The 8,036-nt window shown below is 44.4% G+C and overlaps 1 non-coding gene across 1 annotated transcript; it reads left to right on the plus strand.

The window, feature by feature from the left end:
• Positions 1-2,893: 2,893 nt before the first annotated feature.
• trnas-uga (transfer RNA serine (anticodon UGA)) lies at positions 2,894-2,975 on the plus strand. Its single transcript has one exon. It is a non-coding gene; the product is annotated as a tRNA-Ser (tRNA).
• The last annotated feature ends 5,061 nt before the right edge of the window (positions 2,976-8,036 follow it).

Genomic DNA, 8,036 nt, shown 5'->3' on the forward strand with positions numbered 1-8,036 from the left:
ATTAACGGCAGCAGTACAACCAATACGTGATAAATAAAGAAATAAAAATCAATCAAATATTGAATTAGAACAAATATATGTATATTAAATTGTTAAATTAAAACTAGAGCAAAAGAGATGAAAGAATGATGCAGTGTTCATAGGTTCAATGTCCATTTAGACATTGGATGGCAGAGGGGAAGAATTGGTTCCTGAATTGCTGAGTGTTTGGCTTTAGGCTTCTGTACCTGCTTCCTGATGGTAACAGTGAGAAGAGGAATGTCCTGGGTGATGAATTCCTTAATGACGGTCGCCGCCTATCTGAGTCACCGCTACATGAAGATGTTCTGGATACAACGGAGGCCTGTCCCCATGGCGGAGCTGACTAAATTCATAACTTATTGCCAGTCTCGCCGCTGGCCTTTCGGGGCAGCAATGAAGACCCTCCATCCCTGTCAGTCTGCGACGTTCGGGGATTCATTCATCGTGTCAGTACAATCTCGGTTTGCGCAATTGCCTGCCAAGTCCCGGGTAGTGATTCAGAAATACCGGCCGATTAATATATAGACGGACTCCTCATTTTCGTTTCACTGAGGTTTTCTTTGACCAGTCCGGCTTGTTATCTCTGAGGTAAGCCCTCGAAATTGTAGGGCCGGTGGACACTCTCCGTCCGCCCTCTTCTATTTGAGTTGTTTGGCATCAGTGCCCCATACAAAGAGCCAAAACATTAACTCCTAACTACAGCCACCTTCGTTCTCCTGGGTACTGAGCAACGCAAGCCTTCACACCGCGACTAGGTTGTGTTCCATTTGGTGGCTACGCATGTGATCACTAATTATAAACCAACCCTGAGACGAATACCAGGAATGTCTGAAAACATAACGAGCTGAAACCATTCACATGGAAGTGACAATCTCAACCCATCCTGCGTTTGCAGTGAAACGTGCAAACCCTTTTTGAAGAGTGTCGTTCCCTGTAACGCCGCTCGTTGGGTGTATTTAAGGCAGAGATTGATAGGTTTCTGAGTAGTCAGGTCATCAAACGTTATGGTGAGAAGGCGGGGGAAGGGGAGATTGGATCAGCTCATGATGAAATGGCGGAGCAACCTTGATAGGCCGAATGGCCGACTTCTGCTCCTTTGTCTTATGGTCTTATGGTCTTCTGGGTGAATACCTTCAGGTTCCTGGGCGAAGACATCTCAGCGGATCCATCCTGGTCCCAAAATGCTGACACGGTCACTGTGCAGACGTCATAATTGTTTATTAATGCGATTTAGAGTGCTGTCGAAGAATCAAATACATTTCTGTGGGCGTACGTGGACAGCATTGTCAGTCGTTGCGTCACAGTCTGGTGTGGGGCGGGGCTCCAATGCGTAGGATCGAAAGAAGGGGCAAAGTGCTGTAGTGATGGGCACGCCTCGCCAATATCGAGGACATGTTCTCAATACGGTGCCAAAAGAAGACTGGCTGCATTATTCAGAATCATCGGCAGACCAAACATGCCTTCTACACATTTTACCCATATTTTTATTTATTTTATTTAGCGCAATTTAGAGTGCTGTAGAAAAAATAACAATAATGCTTAGTGAGAGATAACATAGGATCATAGGATGGGAGTTATATACAGTCCTCTAGCAGTCGACGTTAAGTACAAATGACAAGCGGAGATGCACAAGGCATGTGAAAATGGCAATATAACGGTGGCCATTGTAGGATCTCAATATGCAGCAAGTTTGAGAAAGTCTAGTTGTCGCTGGATACTCAGAGAGTGAATTTGTGTAATGCCTGCAGAATGGACTTAGAGTACGTTTTGGTTGAGCCCATTAGAAAAAGATAATTGTGGGTTGTATGGTGTTTTGTGTTTTGACAGGTAGACTAACATACAGGAATGCTTGAGAGGCAGTGATTGTAATATGATCGAATTTGTCCTGCAGTCTGAGCGAGAAGAGAAAATCAGTGTTACGAGTATTTCATACAGTAAGTGGAACTGCAGTCACACGAGTGAGGAGAATATAAAGATTCAAAGGGTTAATTGTATTGCCGAAGTCCGCATGTACAATACAACTCTGAGATTTGTCTGCTCCGGACAGCAATTAAATACCGGGAGACCATCGGTTTTCATGAAAGGACAAACTTCAAGCCGACTCGAAAAAAGAAAAGAAACAAATCTCGCAGACCCCAAAATGCCTCCTCCCCCGCAACAAAAAAAACCCAATAGCGACAATAAAAGTACCCAAACACTTCACTCGCAGAAATAAAGTCAGGAACGATAACAGCCCTCAACTCCCTCAGTCGCATGGAAAAAACAAAGGCAACAACAGTCGCCGACCAGGTCACTCGCAGAAATAAAGTCAGGGACCATAACTGTCCTCGACCCCGTTAATGGCAGAAAATAACAGGGAACTACGTCTAGAGCCGTCTAGGCGGATTGGAAAGGGACTATCGCCCCCCCCCCCCACCCATTCTCATCACATTCTACAGGGGTTGAATTGACAGCATCCTGAGCAAAGATACCTTGTGCAATATTCCCTAAATGTTTACTTCTAGGCTTATTCAGTGGTAAAGGTCTGCAAATGCAATTTAAACATTCATTTCAGGAAGAGTAGAATAAAAAACAACAATATCATGTTGACATATGTTCGTCATTATGAAACAAATTCTGATCCTGATCTTTATCCCCAATACTGGAAATCTCCTTCATTTATGATACTGACGGCAGTGTTAGCCCTCCACACTCCCGTACTGACCTAACGGTGTTGAAACAAATTCCACAGCTGTCCAATTATTCTATTTGTATTGGAATAATGATATAATGATTCACTTTTTCCATTACTAAACATAAATCAAGTAAAACCCTCACTTCGGGGGCAGTGCTACGGTGTGTGCTGAACATTGATGCGATGCTGAACATTATCGCTGCGATGGCCGAGTGGTTAAGGCGTTGGACTTGAAATCCAATGGGGATTCCCCGCGCAAGTTCGAACCCTGCTCGCAGCGCTCACGCCAACAATCCCACTGCCAATAAAATTTAACACCCTTGATGCTCTTTGTTTTCAGTTGAGAACTGCGTATTTTTACACTTCAATACAATTCAATACGATACGTTTCTACTCATTGTGCAATGTTCATTTCCATTCCGACTCTGATCAATCCCGTCGAGGCAGCTTAAACTCTCTGCAGTTCGGAATTTTACTGTCTCGTAAAACTAAAAGAATCAAACTCGGAGAACGGATTTCAGCGTCAGTGGAAAGAAGTGGACTTTGTCCTTTCGCTCTCCGATTCGCATGGTGACGTATTTTCATCCTCTGTCAGATTCTAATCTCACTCGATTCCTGTGTTACTGTAGTTGTGGCAGAGTCCACCCGAGGGCATTAGCGTCTCCCTCAGCTGTAGCTAGAGCTTTCCCTGATAAAATCTCCGGTACGTCTCTGCAGGTGGAGATGTTGCAGATCGCGGGCAGCAAGCGGTAGAAGCGAGCAATATATGGCTAACGTCCCATAGTGTCATTGACTGCAGATCCCCAATCCCTGAGATTCGATGTAATACAGTTCCCGGCAGTGAGACCATTCGTCAGGCCGACTTTATTTAATTCATAATCCGGTCCTGGCATTTTAAATCGTCATTCTGTATGCACGTTAGCCGGGAGACCAGTTCCATGAGTTTACATTTTGTTCCTGAATAGAAAATCCCGAAACGTTACTCCTAGTGTAAGGGGACAATGTCAGTTACTGATGGCTCCCGTCCGTTTACGTCATATGATCACGGCTGCACTTGCCCACGTTTCAAACTATCTTCTTTGGCTGTTTCGCAACCCACGATTTTCTTATTTTTTTTAAAGCGTCCATATCCTATTTAAATCAGCCCCGTGCTGTAACATCCACAACCCTGTCTCGTCGAGTAGTCTCTGGTATCAGGAAAGTATGTTCAGATATTCCGCTTTAATTCGTACTTAAACGATAATTCCTCATCCTGGACATTGTCCTTGACTGTACGCCTCATCCATCGCCTTAGATTCAGCACTTATTCTATATTCTGCAGTGAACAGTTTTAACATCAGTTGTTCGTCAGAGGACGTGCATTCATCACGGGAGGTGAGTCAGTTAAATTGTTCCGAGCTTCTCCAGTGCTACTGTACCCTTCAGCATATATGGGGAGTGAAATTGCCGTCACCGCAACAGAGCCAACCTCAGAAACCTGTACAGATGTATCACAATGTTTCCTCTATTTCTAATTTCCAATCGAGTTGCAATAACCTACAATCTGCAGTTGCCTTCCAAAATACCTGATCCACCCATCGGCTCGCCATCTCTCTTTCGTGAACAGTTTCCTTTGACAGTCCCACCGCAACCAATCGTCATTTATTTAATACCAATCCCAACGAAGTACATGACCTCACACATTCCGGCAATAAACAGTTTTGTCCAGTTTGTGCCCTCACTGACCGGACCAATTGCAGCCTAAATATTCTCATTGCAAGCCGCTGTCCGGCTACGTCACGTCATCAGCCTCACACAGTAAGGACAGCTCATTAATGAGGGGCGATAATAGACCATCACGACATTGACGATGAAAATTCCTCCAATCTGCAAAGGAGCAACGTCGACACAGATGGCACCGGATATCAGGTTTGAACCTGGGTGTCTAAGGTTATGAGACAGAAACGCTCTTTCAGCGGTTCAGGAACAGCTTCCCCCCTCTGCAATCAGAATCACGAATGGACTTTGAAGCTGTGAACACGACCTCTCTTTTTTAATATAGTATTTAATTTTTGTACATTTTTCATAATCTATTCAAAAGACGTAACTGATTTGCTTGTTTATTTATTATTATGTTTTATTTTATTTATTATTAGTATTACATTTCTCTCTGTCTCTCTCTCGCTCTCTCTCTCTCTCACACACTCTCTCTGCTAGATTATATATTTCATTGAATTGCTGCTGCTAAGTTAACACATTTCCCGTCACGTGCCGGCGATAATAACCCTGATTCTGATTCTCTGTTCAACGCGGTACTTTACCGATTCGGTTTTCATTAACGACATGGATTTCGATGCATTGAGTTCTGGTACCGTATGCGACTCAAATCTGGAGCCGGTAACACGTTCTTCAATAAATCCTGTTTCCTCGACTGGGGAGATTCGAGAATTTGTGGAGTTGACATCCCATATTTTTGCCAGTTCAACGCTCGCAGCATTTTTAGCTGAGAATACATACCAGATTCGGAGGCCCTCATTCAGTACTACATTGGAAAACATTGAAAATCTCTTCCACCACACAACCCTCCCACCCGCATATGCTGGTCGACGTCTTGAATTTCTACTGCGGGAAAATAACTGACAGTGAATCAATTGATCTGTATCTGCTGACGGGTCTATCCGAAGGGATCATGCATTATATGTAATTGGAGATTACCTCAACGTGAACTCAAATTTATATTAATGCGCACATCTATCTGTACACACAAGCGCAATGAAAAATGCACTTGCTGATGGGTGAAGACAGGTGGAAACTAGCAAAATCGACATGTCAATACAGCCTTTTTAGCTACGATATTTTCACTTTGCAACCGAGCGTCTAACAATAGATTTTGAGTAGAAACAGGGCGATTGGTGCCGGTGTGTACTACAACTGTACGGACACAGAGCTCCCCGTTTCGTTCACCGACGTACTTCCTTACGTTCAACAGCGGGCGATTTATCGCTCTGAGCAGAATCCTTGCGTCCAAATCAGAACTAACATTGGAATTTTAAGAATTAATGGCACTAATTTAATGTCAATTGTCTTTATAATTGAAGAAACTAGGAGAATGGCATCAATAAGTATAACGTGCTCTTGTTCCTCTGTTGAAGGGCAATGTGTAAACGCATGAACCATTTCTCCTCCTCAGTACAAACGGTGATAATATTTACGAACCCTGCAGCGTTCGAGTTTAAATGAAGGGACGGAAAGATCCATTTCGTTTTGTCGGTAAGATGAGTTACACTGGTGGTCAGGAAAACACTGGAGCGAAAAGAGTGGCAGAAAGCGAACATACAATTGGTAAACTGCCGTGTAACACTCTCTCTCTCTCTCTCTCTCTCTCTCTGTGTCAGTCTCTCTCTCTCTCTCTCTCTCTCTCTCTCTCTCTCTCTCTCTCTCTCTCTCTCTCTCTCTCTCTCTCTCTCTCTCTCTCTCTCCCTCTCTCTCCAAAACTTCCTTTGCTCCTCACTCCCACACTTTTCTCACAGACTGATGCGAACGGTTGGCGATCAGTGTTCAGTGATTGCGTGATTGCGGTGGGACGTCTATAGATTTTCCTTTACAAGACAGCTAGGGTGGAGCGCAGGGGAGTGGGTTTAAATTGGTGCTGAAATGTCGGGGCAAACAGGTAAACATGAAGGAGTAGCGATTTTTTAAACAAATCCCTTCCGATTTTGGTTCAGTGCTCCGGTATGACACGAAAACAATGTGAAATTTTGGTTAGCTGAAAACACTGGAAATATCAACTTATAATAATTTTTTACATATTCAATGTTGTTCAGCTGCTGAGCGACGGGCGATTGAGATTATGACTGATTCGCTGAACTGGGCAGTACGGTCTCTGAACGGGAAAAGCTTTCGCCGTTTAATATCGCTCACTATACACACACCTCATTACTCTCTTGTCTAGCAAGCGACCGTCCTATTGCCATACACAAATCGGTTCGCTGACCTACGTTCAAAATCACCCTCGCCAACTGTCTCTGTGGCGGTTTAATGGTCCGACATCAACCAAGCTCGTCAAATGACATGCAACTCACCGAGCTCACATTCGTGTTTGCAGATGTCACTCCAACGTGCTATCCAGTTGCGGAAAGCGTTTCACCCAAGAGTTGAACCCTCCCACAGACTCTGACTGCTTCTGCCTCCCCAAAGTCCCGTCAATACCGAGCAAAACTCAGAACAATGTCCCATTATATAACATTCATATCCATACGCTTCAGATCGAAGCTGGGGGCGCTGTCAGTGCGTCGAAGTAAAGGCGGGCGACAGAAGTTTATCTCCTCTCACCTGGGGAGACGGTAGAAGATTTGGTGGAGGACACCGGCCGACTTTTGTCCGGCAACTGCGGTATGGGGTGGGTGGAGGATTGAGAAAAAGTCTGGTATGGCGAGTAGGATTGAGAAAAAGTCTGGTATGGCGAGTAGGATTGAGAAAAAGTCTGGGCCAGCCTGATCTTATTGAATGTCAGGGCGGGCTGAAGAGGACGACAGACTCGCCCTTCTTTCTGTTGTCTGTCTGTTTAAAGAAAAGAAATAAACAAGCCTGTCTTGGATCTGCATGCTCCCCCGTGGATATAACAGTTCGCATTCTATGTCATCAGTTTGCCTGAGGAATCATTTCCAAGTTTGAAACTGGCACAGGATTTATCTCTATCTTTTGATCATGATGCAGAAATGTACAATTTATGTTTTGCGTACTGTCTGTCTTTTCGAGGCTGCAATGATGCTGCACGTGTTTCATTGTACCTGTCCCTCACCGTCCCTGTGCACACGGCAATAAACCCGGCTGGACCTGACAATACTCACTGAGATATGAGCAGTGATGACCCCGGGCAGATGAGTCAAGGTGATGTCGGCAAACTGTGTGAGCCGGACCAGAGTCCAGTATGGGGAATGTATGGTCACACCCTTCCATAGAGAGACAGCGTCTCTGTAAGACCTCGCACAGTTATTTCCAGCTTTATTGAGACTGCACCTGCGATATTTTTTTCAAAGTCATGTATTCATTGTCTAACAAGTGACATACAGAACAAATAATGAATCGCTGCAGAAACAGAGTATAGCGGGTCAGGCAGCATTTGTAGACGGAAAGGGGTTGTACACACAGTAGGAAGCAGGAGAATGGGGCTGAGAGGAAATGTCGAAGCAAACCCGATGGGCCAAACACCCCAATTCTGCTCCTATATTTTGTGGTTTTATGGCGCTGAATCAGGCGGATGCAGGTTAAGCACAGACAGGAATGGGGTTGTTGTGGAAGCAATGAATACACAAAATAATTTAAAATCAACATATTAATGTTGCAGCAGGAAATATTTTTA

Source organism: Hypanus sabinus, unplaced genomic scaffold (genome assembly GCF_030144855.1).
Source record: "Hypanus sabinus isolate sHypSab1 unplaced genomic scaffold, sHypSab1.hap1 scaffold_149, whole genome shotgun sequence".
NCBI classification, from domain to species: domain Eukaryota; kingdom Metazoa; phylum Chordata; class Chondrichthyes; order Myliobatiformes; family Dasyatidae; genus Hypanus; species Hypanus sabinus.